Consider the following 25872-nt stretch of genomic DNA (forward strand, 5'->3'; position numbering starts at 1 on the left):
TGGTAGGACCTCTTGTGCGTCCGCACGGGTAGGTGCCACCACCCTGCCTATTTCTGCCGTGAAGCAGTATTGCGTTCCGGTTTGAAGGGTGGGGCAGCCGTTGTAATTATACTGAGACCTTAAAACTTATATCTCAAGGTGGGTGGCGCATTTACGTTTTAGATGTCTATGAGCTCCAGTAACCACTTAACACCTGGTGGACTGTAAGCTCGTCCACCCATCTAAGCAATAAAAAAAGTGTTGGTTTTACGTTGTTTATATTTATCGGCTTTTTAAGTGTTCAAAACCAAATGGGCCGTGAATTTATTTCGATTCGATAAAATACGAGCAAGTTCAGCGTCTTTAAAGCATCGATTGCTTGTAACTTGAACAATCTTAATATGAAGCATACTACCAATATACTAAAGACGATAAGCGCCCAAGAACCAATTTCAAGGTAAGTCTTGAAAATAAACTATAAAAACGTAGTGGAACGGATCCAATCTCGAACATGCAACCGCTTAATTGTCATGAGCCCTCGAACGCGCGCGCACTTGTGGACGGACTTAAAACTTTAGTTTCAATTAGGACTAAAAGCCTTCAATTAATATTAAAACCGAGCAAGCGCTACGAGGCTTATGAAATTATCTTTCATTATTACATAATAAGCAGAAATTCTAGAAATAATTGTAGTTTAGTTAGTTCCTGAGATCTTGGTATATTGGCAGTTTGGATTTATTTACTATTTTTTCTGCACTACCTTTGTTGATTGGTTGACAATGCCTTAGGCATTAAGTCCGCCAATGTAAATTTTACATGACGTGTAATAAATAAATAAATAAATAAATTAATTAATTAATAATAGTCCTCGTCCCTCCTTCAGTCGATCGCTCATAGTTGAGCATCGTGATGCGCCCGCCTGTGACCTTTTTTGTAATTTGTAGTCGCTTATGTCGGTCAGTGGCATTTGATAATAGTAAAATAGTTTAAAAATTTTAAGCATCCTATTTTATAAAACAAAATGTTGAATAAAATATATTCAGTAGCAAATTTTAATTTTAGCAATATTAAAGTAGAATTCTAAAATCAGCGTTTAATATCGATCAAATATTCAACAAACCTACAATGTCGATTTGACTATGTAGGGACATTTTATTGGAGTGCTTCAAAATTAAAATACTGAACGCAGTGTGCATTGGCGTGATGCAGCTCGGTATTCAGACCCTGGCCGACAGTAAAATAGGCATCAAGTGGATTACGTGCCAAGATGAGACGAGGAGTACGTGCAAATTCCCTGCTCTTAGATGACGCTCAGCACCCGAGCAAACTGGAATGTTGAAAAACTATAAGAAATTTTACTCTATCGCATTCCTCTCGAGATTTATTTTCATTCTCTCAAATGTTCCGTGTTACGTTACTTACTTACGAAATGTACGAGTAAGACCTCCGTTGGAGAAGTCTTAAAATATTGCTCCTGACTCACATTATTTGCAATTCGTATCTTAAGAAAATCGCGGAACCATGTGTGCCTATTGAACCGTTTTTCATTCCGTAAGTAGATTTATCGACTAAAGGCGGCTCTTTAAGAGGCTTGATGCTCGTGAAAGGAGTTTCATGGATATTTTATGGAAAATCATTCAGCTGAATTACCTAAAGTACTAAGTAATGGATCACACAAAACTTAACTTACTACTAAGATAGACAAAATCATTTGATTTTATTACTAGTGTTAGGACCTCTTGTGAGTCCGCGCGGGTGGGTACCACCACCCTGCCTATTTCTGCCGTGAGGCAGTGATGCATTTCGGTTTGAAGGGTGGGGCAGCCGTTGTAACTATACTTCAGACCTAAGAACTTATATATCAAGGTGGGTGGCGCACTAGCGTTGTAGATGTCTATGGGCTCCAGTAACCACTTAAGACCAGGTAGGCTGTGAGCTCGTCCAACAATCTAAGCAAAAAAAAAAATCCAATGCGCAATAAGTTGACACAAATCGTGCGACATATTTCAGATATTCAACAACAAGTGAGTTTGATTTCTGTAGTAGCCAATCAGTTCGAGTCGGGGAAGCAATAAACTGGGCATCACGTCTGTACGTGTCTCTTCAGTGACAACCCAGTAAAGCCATAGTCCATCTAGCGCACTGTACGGTTGCATGCACTCACTGATGGACGAATTTAGATTTATTACACAAACGTTTACTTATCCTCGGCTTGATCCTAGACTCGAAACGAGTTCCTTTAGTAAGATCCCGATTCGACTGGTAGGATAAAATTTCAATGTGAAAACGGTAAACATCCAACTTTGCACTTACAAAACACAGCTGATATAAATTTACTGTGGATATAATTCACACACGAGAAGTTTTTCGTGTATCATTTTTCCGACGCGTCACCCTCAGCTTCATGTAAGGCCCAGTAATTTTAACTGAGCACTGTGTTATTAACACAAAGAAAATGGAACTTACACAATTAAATTTATTTCGAAAGCGAAAAAACGGATGAGAATTTTCATGTGTTTGTTTGAGGGTTGAAAGTAGGACGAACAGTTTTAAACTATACATTTTCAAGGACTTAACTAATATTTAATTAAATAAGTGGTTTTTAGGTAAATTGAACCACTTTATTATTTATGGTATATAAAACGACATAACGAAAATGTATTATGTATATCAATTATTATGTGTTTAAATGTATTATTTTTATCTTTATCGGCAATTTTTGTTCTTCTAAATATACTTATTGCTACTTTTGATTACTGCTCTCCTTTGCTATTATTATTATTATTGCTATTCTATTTTGGTAACCTCTTAATAAAATCTGCTCACATTATTTTCGATAGGCTATCAAGTAAGCTATTTCACACATTCATCAATCACATATATTATGGTAAACTCATTTGTTTTCTACGCAATAGTTTTGTAATAGATAGATAACTCTCCATTTTTTAACCGCTACATCTATTTTTACTTCTATACCAAAATTAATAGATTTTATGAGGTCTTCAAATTCTGATGCTGACGTTTGCATACACTACTAATATCTTATTTCGATAATAAGTGACGTGTAAATTGGTTGAATAACTAATTTACTTCATGTTTTTTTAACATTATTACTGATATTAGACTGTATTGTGAGTCCGTGCAATTTGGTACTTCCCGCATATTTCTGTAGCGAGCCACTCATTCATTATAACACGAGATAATTGACAGGTTTATATAAATGTCAACATTTTATATAAATGTCAACCAAACTTCGACACTTGGGACTTTAGATTAGAAGATTGCACAAAGTGGGAATGAGCTGCTCGCTCGCAATATTGCAATAATTGTTATGTTATAATACTCATTGTAAAAATGAATATCAAAAAAAAAAATAAAAAAAAAACTACATTCCCGCTTAGTTTCTTGCCAGTTCTTCTCAGGACGGAGACTAGTTTTTGTGAATTGCGGTAGTTCTTTTTGACGTTCAACAAGTACTTTCATTTATGTTGAATTAAATTTTTTTTTTTTATTTGATTGAATTTGATTTGATTTCATTCTAAAAATATTGTACGTCGTTGTCGTCGGGTCCTCACATACCTTGGCAGGAGCGTGGATCAGGCCTCGAGGCAACCCCCTCTGCCCGGGCGTAGGCTCCCTAACAAAGCAGGGGTGACGGTTTTGCTGGATTGCCAATATGTGCTGGCTGGCTGTGTGGCTTCTGCTGCAGGTCTTCCCTTCTTCCATTGATGGTATTGTACGTTAACGGTATTCTAAACAGAACAGTCCCTGAAGTACCCACGACAACTGCAATACATTACATAACAATCATAGGAATTTTCTTTGTTACATCGGTCTGTGTTCGTCTTGTAGTCTAAATTCGACCTTGGTCACTGACCTTAAGGCTTATATTCATTTTGTGTATTAACCATCCTCTCTGATTTTATTGATATTTAATATCGATAAAGATAAAGCTCGTCAAATACAACGAACAAATAAAATCGATTGACAAACAGAGGATAAATGCTACTCAAATGTTTTGATTTTGTGTATATATTTACGTATAGTTAACGTAACATGCATAGTACTGCTTTTGTTTTAGATACGCTGTCTAACTCACATTAAATAGGCGTCCTTTAACATCAAATTATGACAGCGTAGCTCTTTAAGTCGGTTTAGATCAAAGTCAAATAGACGAAGCGCATTTAATTAGTGTGAGCATTCAATAAGCAATGGATCAGTTTTCAATGCCCGCTAATTATTCAACGTGTTCAATGTCGCTAATTGCTAACAATATTGTATATTAATTGAAACGATCAAATTGATTTTCAGATAATTCCGGGATCTACGAACGCTTTTCATACAAATACTACTTGAATTGCAATACAATAAACTATTACAATTTTATTTCAGTTGTTTAAGTTAATCCTATATCAATACGTAAATTGCATCATAGGATAGTACACAGCGAACTATCACTTAAAGTATTTGTAATATTAATAATAAAATTTTAAACTGTACATCAATAAAAATAATTATTTAAACCAGAAATCTAAACGGTACTAAACGAGACAGAATTGAGTGAGTATCTTGTTACCGATTTCTAACACTTTTATGTATAAGGAACTGAAAAAATGTAGTCATTGTTAATATAAAGGTTATAAAACCAATAGAAACACGTACAACACATTATACAACGTACAACACGTACATTTAAATGTCCTTGAGGCAAGAAAAAATTTACACCAACTGAAATATTATTATATACACTTAATGCATTTTGATCTTACGTAACGAAAAAATAAGCTCTCTTTTCAAAAAATGTATATTATACAAGGTAGTTTACGTAACGGCTACAATGAGATAGACTACAATAGCATTAGGTGGAAGCCATTTATTATATATAAATTTTTTTTAATATAAGTTTATATTCAAAAAACAGTCAAAATGCAGATAGATAAATTTGTACAATAGGCGGTCTTATCGCTAAAAGCGATCTCTTCCAGACAACCGTTTAATTTAAAGAAAGTCTTACAGAAAACTTTTAATTTTTGATCAAAGATAATTTTGCCAACGTGATGATATTTTTTTAAGCTATTGCATAGCTTCTATCGCGGGCCTTGAGCGCGGCGACTGAATCAAGAAATTCCGTAACGAAAATAGCCTGACACCCCCACTACGCCTACTATGTAGCTCGCGTTCAACACATTCACACGTTGCGCTGGTGTAGTGTTTGTGAATAAGCGCGCGGCGTCACGTCTCGAAAAAGTTACTTACTATCGCTTACCTAATACGGCAACGTTACGAGTAGACGCATAACCAGGCTAAAGCCTACCATTAAGGAACGCAAGACATATTCAAGAAAGAAAACTGGGTAAGAATTCATATGACCTACAACCTGCAAGCCATAATACCGAGTCTTGTGTTTTTTTATTGCTCTTATATATATAAACTTACAGCCTACGCGATGGGGAGTGGTCATCGTGACTCATAGGTGTAGGTAGGTGACTCAGTAATACTAGGAGTATGTGGCTGAGCACTCCCATCAGAAATCTTTTGGATAAAAACCGTGTCATAACGCTCGAGACACAACTTGGAGGAGTCGGACGGTACGTGCCAAAATAGTCTCTAGAATCGCGCGTTGAATGAATACAGTGGTTCTAGGTAATATGGAGAAACTCTACAACATCATCTCAAACAATTCCTCATTACTCCCCTTGGAGCCTACGATACGATACATAAGAGCATATGATAGATAACTCAGAGAGAATCGAAGTCCCTCCGTAGACCCAGATATTTCAAACGATATATTTTATGTCGTCATCAATTTTACAATGTGTGACACTTTGATTACGAGTACGACACTCACAAAACTATATTCTGCTAGTTCAAAGTAGTTTAGTGGAAAGAGCATTGCTTAGTTTTTTAGAAATAAAGCCCGAAATAATACAACTCATGACACAAAAAAAATCAGACTAAAAACACTTACGTCTTAATCTCATATTAATTATTTTCATTTTATTATTTTCAACATTTCAGTATATATAAACGCGATATTGAGGCATAAAATGTTATTTAAGTAATATATATCAAAGACGCTCATTTCATTCCCGATCCTGCGGAAAGAATGGAAAGCAGTCGACGTCGCCCCAAACACGTCATCTCGGATCCTCCCGATCCACTAACAGTGCTTCTAGGTACTTCAAGCACCGGTCACCGTTCTCGTCGAACCCGACGCTCGACGGGCTCGACGAGTAAATTAACCCTCAGACACAGCCCTGAGTTTCTCGCCGGATCTTCTCAGTGAGTCGCGTTTCCGATCCGGTGGTAGATTCTGCGAAGCACGGCTCTTGCTAGAGTTCGTGTTAGCAACGTCGTCAGGTTTGAGCCCCGTGAGCTCACCTACTAGTTAAGGTTACGCTGGAATAGCCTCTCAAGGCTACCATTTTAGGTAGGAAAAAAAAAAAGACGCGCATTTGCGCATTCAATAATTCGGTATTTACCGAAGGTGTGGCGTCCTCCACACAGTGGCAGACATGCAAAAAAATCGTACGGTGTAATGTGCATAAACAAAACGTAAAAAGCTCGACTCGTACGACGGCCGGTCACGTCACCTCCCGCCCGCCAGTCCGCACCACGCTTTCGCTTGCGACGCATGTGACACTGCTATAGTATTGTAAACAATCGTTCTACCGCCAGTAAATAAATATTTTTCATTTTTGAACTTATTATTAATTATCCACTTCTTCTTTCTGCTTTCCTGTGCTTGTGCTTCTTACCAAATACAAACTATTAACTGTTGGTGGAGTGTTTAATTTGGGATATACTCTGGAACACGCCGGGACAACCCCGTATCTCCCGCTACACGGACCTCCACACTGGTGACCCCGACAACAAGAAGATAAGAAGCATAAAACAATAAGAAGACGATTTACATTAGTCATGGCCAATCAAGATGGCGGATCGAAGTCAAACATTGGATCATCGAAGACTTTTACACCATCCGACACGACCGACATTTATCGTATCGGAGTGCGACCACCACCATTTTGGGCCGAAGAACCAGCCGTTTGGTTCTCACAGCTAGAAGGCAATTTTGTGCTGTCCGGTATTAAGGATGACGATACAAAATTTTATTATGTCACTTCAACACTAGAACATAGATATGCCGCAGAATTTGAATTTGAATTTTGAATTTGAAGTGAAAGATATCATCGTTTCACCTCCAAAAACCGGGAAATACGAACGATTGAAAAGCGAACTGATCAAGCGTCTATCTACATCGCGAGAAAAGGAAGTAAAGCAGCTACTTATGCATGAGGAGCTTGGGGACCGACGACCGTCGCAATTTCTCCGACATTTGCAGCAACTCGCAGGACCAACGGTTCCAGAAGAATTCATAAAAACCATCTGGACCAGCCGCTTGCCCACTACACTTCAACCGATCATTGTATCTCAGAAACGACTGGACTTGCTGGCTTTAGCAGACCTAGCCGACAGTGTGCACGAAATAATACCATGCTCGCCTCAAATAGCCACAACATCAGCACTAAAGGCTACAGAACCGTCGCTCGAGTCGATGGCCAAACAGATCGACGAACTTTCAAGGCAAGTGAAGGCACTTACGACTCATAAACACCGCTCCAGATCTAGGACTAGAAGAGACAGTCCAGATAGAAAAACGAAACGGTCACAGTCCAGCTATAAAAAGTTTCCGACATGTTGGTACCACTATAAATTTGGCAATCAAGCGAAATGGTGCACAAAACCTTGTGATTTTCGGCCCGAAAACTACCAAGGCAGTCGGTAATGGCGACGTCCGATAGCCAACATGTACCTGGTCGCCTATTTGTTTCTGATCGGAAAACGAAGATGCAGTTTTTAGTTGATACTGGCAGCGATCTCTGCGTCTTCCCCCGCACCGCTCTACGCGAACGGCGATCACCCACCAGCTACCAACTCTACGCGGCAAATGGAACTGCCACAGCCACCTACGGTTTTGGTCACCTAGAGTTGAACTTGGGCCTCCGTCGTGCCTACCAATGGCGTTTCATCGTGGCAGACGTCACAAAAGCCATCATTGGTGTCGACTTTTTATCATTCTATGGCCTCATCGTCGATTGCCGTAATCATCGCCTAATCGACAGCACTACGACATTGACGACACCAGCAGCTGCAGTTTTATCGTCGAACACTATTTCTTCTGTGAAGACATTGATCGGCGAAACAGCTTACCATCAATTACTGCGTCAATTTCCTGAGATAACGCGCCCTGCTGGGACCGACCGTGTCATCCATCACGGCACAGTCCACCATATACGGACTACGCCGGGACCTCCAATTTCATGTGCTCCACGCCGCTTAGCTCCGGATAAACTGCTTATCGCCAAAGAACAATTCGCAGCTATGCTGAAAAATGGAACTGCTAGACCATCAGAGAGTCCATGATCATCACTTCTCCACTTAGCACCGAAGAAAAGCAGCGGATGGCGTCCATGCGGTGATTACAGGATGTTGAATGCGAGAACGATTCCTGATCGCTACCCCATACGCAACATTCACGATTTCACCCACAATATTTCTGGATGCCAGGTATTCTCTACCATAGACCTGGTAAAAGCTTACAACCAGATTCCAGTAAACAGCGAGGATATAGCAAAAACCGCAATAACAACCCCGTTTGGTCTATACGAGTTTCCGTATATGACTTTCGGACTCAGAAACGCAGGCCAAACGTTCCAACGCTTTGTGGACGAGATGACAAGAGGTTTGGACTTCACTTACGCTTTCTTGGACGATTTTTTGATATTTTCCCGGGATGAATCTTCCCACAGGAATCACCTACGCCAAATATTTGAAAGGCTCAAACAATATGGCATGGTAATAAATACATCGAAATGCGTATTTGGAGCGTCAGAAGTTACTTTCCTAGGCTACAAGGTTTCATCTGCCGGAATCAAGCCCTTGGAAACAAAAGTTGAAGCAATCAGAGCATTCCCAGTACCAAAAACTGCTAAAGAACTACGCCGCTTTCTGGGAATGCTAAATTTCTACCGGAAGTTCATACCTGACGCAGCTAAAATTCAAGCGCCACTTCACATGTTACTAACCGACAAAATAAAAGGTTCTCACCCTGTAAACATCGCTGGTGACGCATTATACGCATTTGAAGAATGTAAAAACAGCCTATGCCGCGCTACACTGCTGGCACACCCTGACGCAGATGCGAAAATGGCAATCGTCACAGATGCTTCAGATACCGCAATTGGTGCTGCTCTTCAGCAATGTAAGAATAATACTTGGGAACCTCTAGCGTTTTTTTCACGGAAACTCAGTCCATCACAAGTAAAATACTCTCCTTACGACAGGGAGCTACTTGCGATCTATGAGGGAATCCAACATTTCAGACACATGCTCGAAGCTCGACATTTTACCGTATACACGGATCACAAGCCCATATGCTACGCATTCGCTACCAGGAAAGATAAGTGCTCACCTCGACAGTTCCGCCACCTCGACTATATTTCGCAGTTTACGACAGATATACGTCACATATCTGGGAAAGAAAATGTCGTGGCAGATACTTTATCGAGAATTGAAGAAGTAGCACAACCCATCGACCTGATACAGTTAGCGAAATCACAAGATAGCGATCCAGAGCTAAAACGTTTACTAAAAGAGGGATCACTGTCACTGACCTTTCGTAAGCTAACTATACCTGGGACAAAAACACAGCTCGTTTGCGATGACAGCCAACAACTTCCACGACCATTCGTCACAGCACCGTTTCGACGTCAAGTATTCAATAACTTGCATTCACTGAGCCACCCTGGCGCTGCAGCAACTGCAAAGTTAGTAGCCCAGCGCTACGTATGGCCCAGTATGAGAATAGATTGCCGTGAATGGACGAGGTCATGTCATTCCTGTCAACATTCCAAGATTACCCGACATGTAACCGTAACTCCTGGAACATTTCAATTACCACGGGCCAGATTTACCACTATACATATAGATCTAATAGGTCCAATGCCAATATCGAACGGCTATAAGTATTGCCTAACCATCGTTGACCGATTTACAAGATGGCCAGAAGCCATACCGATCATGGACATAAGCGCCGAAACCGTAGCTAAAGCCCTGATATCTGAATGGATAGCACGCTTTGGTTGCCCTACCGCCGTTATCACTGACAGAGGACGGCAATTCGAATCGGTCCTATTTAAGAATTTGGCTGAAATGGTCGGGTTCGAACACAAACGGACGACGGCTTATCATCCTGCATGCAACGGCATGGTTGAAAGATTTCACAGACAGTTGAAGGCTGCTATAATATGTCACTCAACATTAAATTGGACAGAATCACTACCACTTGTCTTACTCGGAATCCGAAACACATTTAAAGAAGACATTCAAGCGTGTCCGGCTGAGTTAGTATACGGAGAAACGCTTCGATTACCAGGGGAATCGTTTCATTCATCCAAAAACAAAACAGATGATCTTACCGATTTTATGACTAGACTCCGATCGATAGTGAAGGATATACAACCGCAACCCGCATCTAGGCACTGCAAGAAAACAACATTTGTTTTTAAGGATCTCGCTACAACAATGCGCGCAATGTTTATCTAAGAGAAGACGCCTTGAAGGGGGCCCTCCAACCAGCTTACACCGGACCTCACGAAATACTGGAAAGGAATGATAAGGTATTCAAGCTGTTGATAAAAGGGAAACCAGTTTCCGTAACAATAGAAAGAATAAAACCTGCCTATATACTCACAGATAACACAGATCTTGGAAGAAACACGTCATTTCCACCTTGTTCACGGATGAAAAAGAATCACGACGAAAAGGCTGCTGAAAAGGAGATACCTGAAAAGAAGACACCAGACAATGAAGGACCTGTTAAGAAAACACGTTCTGGAAGAACAGTACGATTACCCATGTATTATCGCCCGTAGGACGGTCTCTGGAGGGGAGTGGTGTGGCGTCCTCCACACAGTGGCAGACATGCAAAAAAATCGTACGGTGTAATGTGCATAAACAAAACGTAAAAAGCTCGACTCGTACGACGGCCGGTCACGTCACCTCCCGCCCGCCAGTCCGCACCACGCTTTCGCTTGCGCCGCATGTGACACTGCTATAATATTGTAAACAATCGTTCTACCGCCAGTAAATAAATATTTTCATTTTGAACTTATTATTAATTATCCACTTCTTCTTTCTGCTTTCCTGTGCTTGTGCTTCTTACCAAATACAAACTATTAACTGTTGGTGGAGTGTTTAATTTGGGATATACTCTGGAACACGCCGGGACAAACCCGTATCTCCCGCTACACGGACCTCCACAGAAGGAAACATTGAATTATCAGTATAACTCAAACTAAAGTAGCAGAGATGATGTATTTCCAAGAAAATTGGCTAGAACTGACGGACACTTGAGTAAAGATTGTGAACTGGCAAACGCACCATGAGGCATCCCTGTACCAATGGACTAACAACTTACGAAAGGAGTCGAAAGTGGATGAGACAAGCAGCACAGCGGGCTTGACGAAAGCTAAAAAAAATAGATTTTCCCAAATTGTATAATCATGATATGCAAAGTAGGTCTCCAGCTTTTTGATTAATATTTCTCGTCCGCTCAGCCGCTGTAACTTGTTTTTAACAATTAAATAACAGTGAAAATAAATAAGATACGACCACAAGTGGTTCATTATAAAGCATCTTATTGAATTAAATTAAGTTTACAATCTCCTTTGTGGCTGTCAGAAAATGTATGCAAAGCAGATAGATATAGCTGTTAAATTTATAAAATAATGTAACTAAAACTAAAATGATGTAAGTGTTGCATTATTAAGTATTTTCTAAGAAAGAAAATTTCTAAGAGATGGTGTAATGAATATCACTATAACACGAAAACAAATGTTTCAATTTTAATTAGAATTCAGAAGTAGTATGTGTTTTATTCAATATAAATTCAGATATATGACTATAGAAACATAACAAATAAACTACGATTTTAAGTACTATATGATCAAGACGTGACATGAAATAATTAAAATTATAACTTACTAGACTTATTCCGCAGACGGTCGTATTTCAAATTGATAAGGCGATAAGCTAAACAACGTTCAGGCCTTTTTATAGGCTATAAATAAAGTCTGAATCACACGTGCATAACTTCCAATTAAATGAATATACATGTAGTTTGAATAAGACGTGAAACAGTTAAGTAATGGCAACACTAGGGCGGAAGCGGAAAAACGAAACGGGCTAGTATTTACGAGCAGAACATCCGCACAGTGAGCTGAATACACGCACAACTCGGTTCAATTCTTTAATATGCGTTCATGAAAATTAAAAGCCATAAAGTTTTACTGCTGGAATTAAAAAAAATTTGGACGAAAAATACATAGAAGATATTTTTTTCTTCAAAACATACTTATATAAAAATACATTCGTTCCCATTAATTTCTTTCTTATTATTCAAGGTAATTCCCATGTATCTTATTATAATTTTTATTAAATAGCAGTCAAGGTTTTGTGTCATTGCTAAGTTGGACTAAAAAAGCGAGCTAAACTGTTTTTGACACGAATCTTTGATGATTTGTAAACGTAGGATAGTTTTAATAGACTTGTTAGTTAGGAAATTGTAAATAATAAAATACTGACACTTTCAAGTCAAGTGATTACTTTTGGTTTGAGTTTAAGAATACAGCGCAACGTTTAGGAATATTTAATAACCGTGAGAATTCGTTTCGTTCGAAAATTTTCTTCTGCTTTAACCTGACAACGGTAAAAGCAACGCTGATGACGTCATAACATCGAAAACATGAAGACAAACTCTCAAAGATGTAAATATGTATTTCTTTCTAGCCTTAATTAAGCCTTTTTTTTATTGCTTAGGTCGGTGGACGAGCTCACAGCCCACCTGGTGTAAAGTGGTTACTGGAGCCCATGGACATCTACAACGTAAATGCGCCACCCACCTTGAGATATAAGTTCTAAGATCTCATTATAGTTACAACGGCTGCCCCACCCTTCAAACCGAAACGCATTACTGCTTCACGTCAGAAATAGGCAGGGTGGTGGTACCTACCCGCGCGGACTCACAAGAGGTCCTACCACCAGTAAAAAACGAAAAATTAACAATTAATGCAGCTACTATTTTATGTTTTTATTTCAATTCAAATATCCAATTCAATTGAAACGATCAGTCAAATATGAGATATTCTAAAAGTATAATAGCAAAAGTAATTTGAAATTTGTAACAGCTTTATCAAACCTATTGGTACTGCGCTAAGATGTAAATTACTTCTGAACTTACTGTAGATAAGAACGTGCTCCACAATTATTAGTTGCTTATATTACTGTTATGTTAGAATATTTTTGGTATTTTTTTTATGAAGTAGCCCATTGTCCGGCGTTCAGTACCGCGCAGTAGCTAATTAGCTATCCACAAGATAAATGTCAGCAATCACGAAGGCGCCGCGTCTGCTATCCACTTTAGTCAGCTATCTTTTTACATCTCACTACACATTAACTTATTTAACGAAAATTGCCTACAAAATAATTTGTTTTCAACCTTCGAGTAGAAATTATTTTTTACGAATATAAAAAGTCCAAACTGGTATTTTCATATTATGAGGTAGATAATGTACCAACCCACTCGATTACTTACATAATATATCTATATCCTGGTATAATGTATTAAACATAACCTTAACAGCGTTCTTCCAAGTTAAAGTTAGAATCTAATATCTTTATACTGGTGTATATACTGGTGTTGTAATGAGTTAAAAAAATAACATTTATTTTATGTATTTTTCTATTGGTGGTAGGACCTCTTGAGAGTCGGCGCGGGTAGGTACCACCACCCTGCTTATTTCTGCCGTGAAGCAGTAATGCATTTCGGTTTGAAGGGTGGGGCAGCCGTTGTAACTATACTGAGACCTTAGAACTTATATCGCAAGGTGGGTGGCGCATTTACGTTGTAGATGTAGATGTAGTTTATGGGCTCCAGTAACCATTTAACACCACGTGGGCTGTGAGCTCGTCCACCCATCTAAGCAATAAAAAAAAATCTGTTACATTTCGACCTAATAATAAATATAAAGTTTGGCTATTAAACAAAACGAATATCATATTACCTATTAACTACGAAAATAATTTCGAACAAAACACAAAACTTTCGTGTTGTTTAACATTAACAAATTTAAGAAGTTATTATTTGTAAAATTTCCAGATACTGTCTAGGTGTATTTAATTCGTGTTTTCCAATAATATTCTCTCATTAGTTTCTCGAAAAAATTAGTGCGGGTCACAAAAAAAGTTGTTGGTTTTAAAAAAAAACAAAAAAGAAAAAATAGTGTCATCTTTTGACATTGTATAAATCTATTTTTTCTTTATATCTGGGCACGTAGGTTCTACAATATTCAGCTAAATAAACGCCTGATATACCTATTAGAATATAAATAAATTTTAATGTATTTTTTGAGGTACTTAATGTAACATTTAAATTTGTAAACGATGAATGGGCATTTTAAAGGTGTTTAATTTCAAAACCTTAATGGTACAACAAAACAAGTAATAATTTATGAATCATAGAGATCTATAGAAATGTAAGTTTATTAATCAAAATAATCGGCCCATGAAATTACAATCCAGAAATCAAGTTCAAAGTTAAAAAAATACGCATACGACTTAAAATGTAGATTCGACACACAAATAGCAGATTTACCATTGCTTCGAATGTCTTAATCCTAAGTACTCCGGTACTATTTTATTCAATATAAACATGATCAATATATCCCGAAGCAATGAAGGTAAAATTAGCATAAAACCCGCCGGTACTAAGAGATAACGCACATCGATTTGTTTGTACGGGCCCGTGAGCCGCGAACCATATTAATGAACACTATCAATCATCTGCTATCTCCAGTTGATGGCTCAATAATAAGCTATTACCGCTATAATAGTGTCTTCGTCGTAAATGTCGACTGTTGAACTTTTAAAGGCTGTATAAAAGGGTCCTTGTTGAACCGTGTCGTTGTAAATCAATGCTTCTGGTACGGGTTGTCATTTGACGAAAGTTCAAGCCTTCGTTTCAATAAATCACCTTTACTCATGACACAAGCGTTTGATGGGCCATAATTGGGTTTATACGGACATACGCACTTCGCCGCTTCTATTTATTTCAACAGTCTGTTATAAAATATTGTTGAAAGGAACTACTGTGGGGTTACAGTAATAGAACGTTTTTGGGTGCGTTAGTCGGCTTTTTGGATGTTATCTACAAGTATACCACATAGGACCAATTTACATATTTTTGAATAGTTCTGTTCGTAAAAATTTAAATCATGGTTACCGAAACATATACCTATAGAGGGAATTATATATAGAATAGAGTACAGTTTTTTATTATTTTATTGCCCTTGTAGGCATACGAGAATACGGCCCACCTGATGGCGAATGGTTACCGTCGCCCATGGACGTCAGCAATACCAAGGGCAGAGCCAAGCCGCTGTCTATCAGTAAAACGTTTAACACGTTCTCGAAATCCACTCCAAAAAAAATCGGTTGTCTGTAAAGTCGGTTTACTGACGATTGTTGTTGAATGTGACAACGTCATAAGAAAATACTGATGGAATGGTTTAATTTTTCAAAAGAAAATTTTATTTTTATTTGTTTGATAGATATTTTGTATGGATATAGCGAAGGAGGTAAATGGAAATCACTATTGAATTGATCAAGTTACATTTATTTGTACGCATAAATACAATGATGTCAATATATTTTTTTTACAATGTACATAGTTTTTTACAAGTATGAATTTGCTTTGAGTAATTATTTTACAACTTTTAAACTATAAACTTTAACTATAACAATTGACACCACATTCACTTTTCACTGAACTTCATATTTGACGAAAACATGTAAATGTATTGTATAGCAGCTGTCCACGCGGATGCATCGCTCACTCAAGTAGGAGAGAGACAGATGTCGAACGCTGCCGAACGCGGCGGGAGGCCGATTGTGCCTCTTTGTCGCTCATTGCGCGCTCTCGCTTGCACTTCAAGCCTTAAATGGAACGCCTCAGAGCGAGGTAACGCCGCATGAGTCATGTTTTTTCATGCGTGCAGTAGACTCCATCGAATTGTAAGACGCTGTCACGTCAAAAATTACATATCTTTGAATCCTAAATTATTACAAAGTGCGTGTATTTGTTAGCTCAGCAACTATGTTTCTGCGTGTGCATCTCAAATGTATTATCCAGACCCATAGTCTAAGAAAGCTATTCCAACCAGACTAAATGTAAGAGGGTATTATTGTAACACGCAATTATAAATTCAACAATAAGCGTCTTAGTTGTTTTTTTTTTTTTTTCAAGTATGCTACTGGTCATCTATTACGGTTTAGGAGGCGAATAGTTACTACTGTAAGGAATATTTTGATTGGCGTTGCATACATACAAACGATCGGTCTTTAATATCTCCATCACCCACATCATATACGCTATTAATGTAATTATTTTGCTAAGAGTCAACCACTCGTGCCCGCCCGACAATATTCCACGTTAGAAACATGATTTTCGAAAAGCTAGAAAGCATTGATTAAGCTCATCAAGCTATTTTTTCACAAGGACGCGAATTACTAATCTATTCTTACAATAATAAATGGGCAGTTTCAGTTCATGTACAACAATATAAAAAAAACATATTTTTAAAACAGGCGAGCTTACGGCTTATTTGCACGTAAGTGATCACTACACCTAGGTCATCGATATGGGCAGTAACACACTCACAAATGTATCTGCTTGCATTTACTCGATTCAAATCTCCTTTAAAATAGAACATATTATTAAACGCTTGGGAAAAACTGACGAGAATTAATCCCAGAGATGATCCAGGGTCAGTGATCTGATGATAAAAACAGATAACGAAAATTATTTATACTAATACAAACGTAATATTTTGTTTATAGATTCATGATATTTCTAACCTAGCCTGCACGATATCTCTCTTCTTGAATTATTAAGGATTTATATTGGTAACTCGGCATAGTTAAAATAAGGTCAAAATACTACTGAAGTAGAATAGGGGATGGCTAGTAGCATTAGTACACGGTCTTGGACATTAAAAAAGATATATTTTAATAATAATCATGCAAATTACGTTTAAGAAAAAGATCAGTAGTCAACAAAAATATTTCGAAAAAATAATAAACGTAATTAAGTCTGTTAAAACTTTAGGCAGCAATGTTCTTTATCGGTTTAACTTCACCTAAAAATAGATTGACTTTTAGTAAAGCAAATTTGCTGAAAATGTTATAATATAAAGCTTTTAACGGTACGCACGAGGTCAACATGGAGGCTGTAAATTACCGATATCTCAATACAAAAACGATCAATACTTGTAAGCTTTACAACTTAACTGTTTCCGTTTTATTTTGGACATTTTAAGGATTTAAATCTAGATGATTGATTTTCTGAAATCATTAACATAGTTTAGTTCATAGGTATCCCGGAACACCAGCAGAATCGTCCCGGCGGTCTGGTAGGGTCACCGTACTGCGGAAGCCGGGGTTGCTTGTCGTCGGCTACCGCCTCAACGACCCGTCGCGGCATCGGTCAGGAGTCCTCGGGGTGGCGCCGCGAGTCTGGTTGTAGTGTTGTCCGCGCGAACCCCCTTACTCTGACCGGGTTCTGACCCCGGAAGGGGATCAGACATCGGGTGCAGAGGACTCGTTTAGTGCGATAGGGCCCTAAAAACATCCTTAGGCCTGCGGTCTGATCCCAACATCTGCAAATCGTCAAGTGCGACATACCCCACGCGCTCCCTGGGCACGGGGATCTCGTAGGAGGTTAGGCCAGAAAAAAAGTCATAATGCCATTCAAGTATGTCATAATGTCAGAGGTGACACAGGTTCACAAGCTCAGAGCAAACATTTTATTGCGCGTTTAAATGAATATGAGTTAAAGAAAATGAAATTACAAAAACATCTACTATTACTTTCGTTTCACCGAACAAAGGCGGGATCTTTTTGTTTTAGACAGATTCGTATTTATTTACTTCGGGCAACAAAGGTTTGGAAGCTACCCGATGAGGTACGGTAACCAATTCGTTGTTGTATTATTTTCCTAAAAACAGATTTAGTTTTCAATTCTATTTATTGTTTATAAGAATTTTTTAAAGAACATAATACAAAAAAATATTGGTAACAGTTTGCCAGAAAATAACGTATAAATATTTTTTTCATAAATTTAGATCATTCAATAAAATGAATATCACCTGACATTTCTGCCTTTATTTTTCAGGCACAATTCATCTCTATTTGTGAAAAAACCTTACAGATTAACTGTCCTATTGTATGTATTCCTTCAGTGAATTATACAAAAACAAACTTGGATTGAGGAATAACAAAAAAATTATTTCATTTCAATTGAAGTAACTGTTAATAAATTATAGTATCGGTATTAATTATTGTTAAATACCGTTTAGTGTCAGGTACCGCTTTGTACTTTTATTGTATCGATACATTGAAGGTCATTGCCAACGATTTCAGAAATAAAAATATGAAATGTAGCAACTGGAGTGTGCGTAGTCTAATCGAAGAGACGCCTGGTATTGTACGATTATGCCGTGGATTGGTTCTTATCAGGTATTACTAAGTATATCGCTGTGTGTGTGCGTGTGTGTGGGCGTGGGCGTGTGCGTTTGCGTGTTCGTGTGCGTGGGCGTGGGCGTGTTCGTGTTCGTGTGCGTGTGCGTGTGCGTGTGTGTTTGTGTCTAGTACCACTCCGTTTCTTTCAGAGAGAGTATATTGAAAAGGCTACTAAGGGATTCACCGGAGAATAGAAGAAGAACAAGATAATTCTCCAATTATCTATACCAGCGTACTGCAATATTTTGATAGTTGGGCGTATTTTAGAGCACACGGGTAGTTAGGCTTGTAGACTGGTACAGTTATTGTATCCAATGGAATTAAGAATTCGAGCTCGTGTCATAACGTGGCAGGCAGTATGCAGGTCGTGATGTCTACGGTAACTATCTTACATCAATGGATCGTGATGTCGTTCATCCATCTACGCAATAAATAAATAAAATATTTAAGCACTGATGAAAGACTTCCACGATGATGGAACAACAGCAAATATAAAACTATATCGAGGGGTGCAAGGCGGAGGAAAGAGAAAGGGTGAGATGTTTAAGCGACATTTCGCAATTTTACAGGAGAGTCATTTTAAATTTAAAATATGGAAAAAATATCATGACAAAAAATCTTCCTCAGATATTTGAATGGGTTAAGCTTATTATTGAGTTGTTAGTGCTAATCACTACATAGTATAAAACAAAGTCGCTTTCTCTGTCCCTATATTTGTCCCTATGTATGCTTAAATCATTAATATTACGCAACGGATTTTGATGCGGTTTTTTTTAATAGATAGAGTGATTGAAGAGGAAGGTTTATATGTATAATAACATCCATTAAATAGTGGAAAAATCAATAATAAATTACAGTTTCCGAAGCGAAGCAAGGGCGGGTCGCTAGTACTAAATAAAACGGACCTTTAATTACAAAGATAAACGAAATGTCACTTGAACCAAATATTCTTTCATCTCTCGATTCCTACCGTCGTGATCTCTTTCGACTGCAAGCTGATTTGCTCTGCTTCTGCCGAAAAACGATCATGCGACCCAGGTTGAATTGTAGCAAGTAATGAAATAACTATTTCACGGTAGGAGGATGGGAGTAGTATTCTGAAGTGCACGCTCCAGTTCCTTGTCCATACCACGGTGTTTCCCGAGCGCTATGACATGTCCTTCTTCAAACGAGGCTTGCGGAGAGTATTATGCAGTAGGCAGCAGCTTGGATCTGCTCCTGGCACTGCAGAAGTCCATGGGCGACGGTAACCACTCACCATCAGGTGCGCCGTATGCTCGTCTGCCAACAAGGGCAATAAAAAATAAAGTTGAGTCTGTCTAAATAATGTACTGCGTATATAGTGATGCCGAAACTAAAAGATGTAGCCTTATTATTTGATATAGTTGTCAAATATCTAATTTTAAAATTAACTCTTACAAACATCATTTTAAAATTATTTAACAATATCATAAACCTAGAGAGAGTTATCCAACTTACTTCCTAACTAACGCGGTATATAATTTCATTGTTAATGAAAATACATCAATTATTCTAACAGTGAATTTTAACTCGTTTTATGAAATTATTAAGCAAAGCTACAGCTTTTATTGAAACTTTCACTTGTAAGCATGAATATTTTTGGGATAGATAATTTCGTTAACACGAAAACTTTCATTATCTAGGAAAACTCCAAATACACTATGTTCCGCAATATCTTGGGGTGAATTTTTTGTAAGTTTTACGATTTTTACGAAGCAAACTAAAACTTTATTTGTAATTTTAATTTCAGCCTGCTTAGAAATGGAGTACTTTTGAACTAAAATAATTTTGAAAAATAAAAAAACCGCGAAGTGAAACTTCCATTCTACTGAAGATCCAATTTTCAAACATTCTAATTTTCCAAAACATTTATATTGTATAAAGCAGTCGTACTCAAAAGCGGCTTAGCCCCGGTGCATAATGACAAAGATAATGATTTCAAGTGGCGGAAGAGACAATTACTACCTCCAGCTGTTTGCAATCACGATGAGATGTCTCCCAGGAAACAACCATTCCGAGAACATTTCGAAATTACATTCCTTCACAATAATATTGCTCTGGATATCTATCTATCTGCATAACTTTTATTTGAAAACAAGAGAAATTCTTATCTTACATTTTTCGCGTTGACAGTAAGCAGCGAATAAGCTGTGAACTATCAGAAAGTCGTTTTCCTCTTCCAAGGATACACTTTGTACGAAATCATGATAGAAAATTTCAATCGCATTGTTAGAATGGCACGACATTATAATGAGTTGGCAAGTAACACTAATCTTGATATATTTGAGAATATTTTTTTATAAATATTGTAAATTAGTTAAACATATTCTCAATTAATGATAAATGTGTAAAATTTAATCTAATGAGATTAAATTTAATTAGATTTGTAACTTACATATGTGTAGAGAGTATATGCATGCGGTTGTGTGTGTGTGTATACATGTATATATGCACACAAGTTATTTTTGTTATACTTTTCTGTAAGCACCTGTTTTTTTTTATTGCTTAAATGGGTGGCGAGCTCACAGCCCATCTGGTGTTAAGTAGTAGCCCATAGACATCTACAACGTGAGTGCACTACCCACCTTGATATATAAGTTCTTAGATCTCAGTATAGTTACTACGTTACTGCCTCACTCTTCAAACCAAAACGCATTACTGCTTCACGGCAGAAATAAGCAAAGTGGTGGTACCTACCCGCGCGGACTCACAAGAGGTCCTATCACCAGAAACAAGAGGTCCTATTGTAATTTGTTTTGTGCATCAATAAAGGAAAAAAAAAACTTATCGTTCGCTCTGAATTTCAGTTTGAGTTTCACGACACACCTCGCACATACCTCAAGAGTTATGATGCACAATATTAATTAACGCGCGAGCAGCAGTGTGTCGAGTAATCTGCTTAAAGTAATGTATTCTCGTGAAATAAAGTCGAGCTAAGACCCGAAGAAGCAATTTGTATTATTTCGCTTCATGTTCTGCTTAATTATTCGCCACACCTAGATAGGCAGGTGCGACGAATCTGTATTTATTTGCATTAAAAATAAATTTGCCGAGAGACTTGCGTAATTCAGGATTATGGACCGACAGCTGCGTCGGACAAATTCAACTTTTCGGATTATATCTTAATTTCGCCATCAGCTTGATTAATTGACTTTTACACCGATATGTGTAAACATAACCTACATAATATATCGTTTGATATTATTCCAAGTATCGTTGTAAAATATCATTAATAATAACGATTTGCTGCCTGGTTTTCTCGTGATAGCAGATATATCTAAATTCATTAATGAAATTTTGATTAATTAATAATAATAATAAATAAATAAATAAATATTTACCAACAATCACGCCACGTTTACTGGCCCCGTGCTTAGTTCGTAAAGATCTTGTGATAACGGAAATAAATGTAAGATTTTTATTATACACATACATAAATATTTAATATACATCCATAGCCCTGGAAAAGACATTTTGTGTTTATCATACAAATATCTTCCCATGGTGGGATTCGAACCCGCAACCCCCTTGTGTAGTGACCATGTCACTACACCAGACGGCCGTTGAATCATCTGTTCACTGTTCACCTGTAATTGTTTTTAACGTATTTTTCATTAATTATATATTATTGAATGTTCCCTGATAGTGAAGGTATGTGCGAAATATATATAAATACCAAAAGGAAAATCGTATCTTAAATTTTCTCAATCTGTGCTATCTCAAAGAACCTGTTAGGAAATAAAATAAATCAAATTGTTAATTAAGCGTCAAGAAGAGTGTCAACAGGGGATGTTGAATGACTCCCCGTAGGCGCAAAATTTAATTTTAAAGTATATATTACGTTGTGCTATAAATGAGGTTTATATTGTATTTAAAGATAGAAGACGTCAGGTAGAATCGGTAGACGAGAAAGCCGCGAACGAACGGTTAACAATACCTGCCATAAACAAACAAACACTTGATTTATGTGAATGTAAAATGAAGGTCTCCTTGCCAATCCCCATTATAAGTTTTAAATAATTTATGGGACAACAACCAGAAATGAATTATTACTGATTTGTTTTAGTAATAATTTTACTTTAGCAATTTTGACTTTTTCCTTTAATGTTTTCTTTATGCGGTGCATTCTTTTGTTGCGTCTAGGTATATTGAGAAATAATCCATGCTAATATCAATGGTCTCACTATTGTACGAAATGTAATACATTAATTCACAAACATCAAACTTTCGGTTACGGAAAACCACAATCAATCAAGATCGCTTTTTAGGACGACTCCGGTCTCACGACCTTAACTTTTTGCTACATTTGTCTCTGTTCTGTATCATTTTTTGCCGGGCCACTAACTACGGAACAAAACTAAGCAAGCTTAGCATTCGACTACACTAAATGCGGTTACCGATAAAGCCCGCGGTTGTGCCCCGCATTCCGCGTCATTTGCTAAGGCCTGACAACTACCCCGATAAACAAATTGCCTGATAATGCCGTCTTGTTTTCGCAAGACGCAAAAAGTATTGACTGACTGAATGAACGCGTAATGATAATCTAAATGGACGAATTATCAGACGACATTTTCTGATTTGTCTCACTGTAATTGCTACATCGTTAGTAATTTAATTAAATATTATAAAAAAATGCAATAGATATTTTCATTTCATAAACTGTATTATGATTAAAATAGACCGCTATGCTTAAACAACCCTTATTTGTTATTTCTTCCTATCAATTGTTTAAATATAATAATGATAAGTTCGATTATTATTAAACATTACAATATAATCATAAGTAGCGAAATTTTATAGAAGAAGTAGCTATTCCAGCTTCGCGAGCACGGATAAGAGAATTCACGCGCTCAATCTGAGAGAATTTAAATATCGGCCCTAGCAAGGACGCTATTTTAAGATTCAAATACGTGGTTTTAAAAGTAGCTTAAAAAGAAACATTTTACAATGTAATATCTCATCTGTCAAAGTTTGACATGTTTTGGTTGAAGGATTTTTTCAAGTGAAACTTCTAATGCGATTTCCAACAAAGTTGCTTTTTTTCCCTACCTGTACTGATAGCCTTGAGAGGCTATTTCAACTTCTCCTTGACGTGTAGGTGAGCTCACGGGGCTCAAACCGAGAGTGTTGCTAGCACTGGCCCCAGCAAAAGCAGTGCAGTGCAGAATCTACCACCGGATCGGAAACGCGACCACCAGTAATCTCTTAAATATATAAAAAACCGAGTGTGCTTGTTAAATCGCCTTGAAATATGTTTCGTATCTAATGAGTTTACAAATAAAAATAAAACCATTATTGGTACTGAACAAAGTTATTTAATACGTAAGAAGCTAGACCAATTGTTTCAATAATGTTATATCAATAATAATATTATTTATTAGTTTTTGTGGAACTTTCTTTCACTAATTCAATAACTTCATCGTAACGGCCAAACTCTATTTAACTCGCTCCCTTAATATCCATTTACTTTTTCTTTGGGACTAAAAGGGTTTTAGGTAAAGCATTTTACGCTTCTTCAAATACGTTAAGTTGGGTGGGTGAAAGAGCGTGAGAAAGAAACAAGGTGCACGCGACCATGCTTCAGTGGATAATACACATAATGACCCATAACATTTTATTTCCTTTTCTTTAATATCCGGATTTAACTACAGCTCTCCACATTTATGTTGGCGACAGACATCGAAACTGGTACACGGCATCCGGAATTTAAGGTGCCATTCAAAATACAATACTTTTAATGTCCACGGTATTAAAATCCGGTTTATATCTCTAATTATAGCCAAATATCGAACAGTGAAACTTCCTGAATTCCGCACAGCGACCGAAAATACGAGAATAGAAAAGCTGACAACAAAAATAGGAGTGTATTTTTTGCAGCTGCTTTTTGACCAGGTGAAGGAGGGAGGCGGTATATTTATAGTCCGAGAATAAGGTATCGCACAGACAATTTGAGGGCAGCAATTGCGGGCTTTATCTAAAGAGGTCCTTGTAAATTGGTTCAGCTCTTTCGCTTTTATTTTTCGCTTACCTTTGTATACATTTTCGCCGACCCATTGCTTTGAATTAATTTCACGCCAGGGCGGTCGTTTGTATTTCTTTTGTTTCGAAGGTGGTGCCGCTTTTGGTTCTGGTAAAAGATATATTTGAGCCGTTAGCTCATTGCGACAACTTTGAGTCCCGCTATTAATTCACTTGCCTCAATAGACGAGGCCGCGGTGCGTATTTTAGATATAATCAACTTTGACACCGTGATTAACGTCAACTTCCGCGCCCGATAGATCGTCAATGAAAACGCTGACATTTTAAATTAACTGAAAAGCCTTGAAGGAACGCTTTTCAGTTAATTAAGTTTAAGTTAATTCAGTAATTGAATTTTTATCTTAAACTAGCTGATCCGGCAGACATAGTGCCTCAATCGATAAATAAAAGACCTAAACTTTTGTATAAAATAAACTTAAATCATAAATATAAATATGAATATTTATTTTGAATATTTACTAACAATCACGCCACGTTAACTGGTCCCGTGCTAAGTTCGTAAAGAACTTGTGTTACAAGTACCAGATAACGGATATAAATATAATATTTTTATTATACACATACATATATTTAATATAAACCCATAACCCTGGAAAGACATTTATATTTATCTTACAAATATCTTCCCTTGGGGGGATTTGAACCCGCGACCCCCTTGTGTAGTGACCATGTCACTTACCACTACACCAGACGGCCGTTAATATCATACACATCAAAGAAAAAACAAAATTGTTATTTTTATTTAACTCCGAGCATTTTCATATTTATTTACCTTTTAAACCTTCTGTGGACTTCCACAAATAATTCAAGACCAAAATCGGTCCAGCCGTTCTCGAGTTTTAGCGAGACTAATGAACAGCAATTCATTTTTATATATATATAGATATTAACAACGATTTCGAGCTTATATTATAAGTACGGAGATGAAAAACGGATTCGAACATGTCCTAATTGCTCGTAAATTATAACGCGCAAGGTGCGTTCATCTAGATCGTGGCTGACTTATGAAGCAAAGTTGCTCAGGCACTGCGGCATTGCCTTTGACACCTGGCAGTAATTAAGCTTAAATTTATTACTTTTACTTCTGCGCTCCACACATTCCCATAAACATTAAGTATAATTCATATTAGATTTTAGTCAATCGATAAACGAATACAACTCTTAAAATCATCAATCATATGAAACGTACGCGAA

General features: G+C 37.4%; 1 long non-coding RNA gene across 1 annotated transcript; it reads right to left on the reverse strand.

Moving 5' to 3' along the window:
* Positions 1 to 1176: 1176 nt before the first annotated feature.
* On the reverse strand, positions 1177 to 12270 carry LOC134199053 (uncharacterized). The gene is made up of 3 exons (XR_009973387.1): positions 12028 to 12270; positions 3559 to 3765; positions 1177 to 1306 (listed from the first exon to the last, which is right to left on the reverse strand). It is a non-coding gene; the product is annotated as an uncharacterized LOC134199053 (long non-coding RNA).
* Between the last annotated feature and the right edge of the window lie 13602 nt (positions 12271 to 25872).

Source organism: Bombyx mori, chromosome 6, assembly GCF_030269925.1.
Source record: "Bombyx mori chromosome 6, ASM3026992v2".
In the NCBI taxonomy this organism is placed as follows: Eukaryota; Metazoa; Arthropoda; class Insecta; order Lepidoptera; family Bombycidae; genus Bombyx; species Bombyx mori.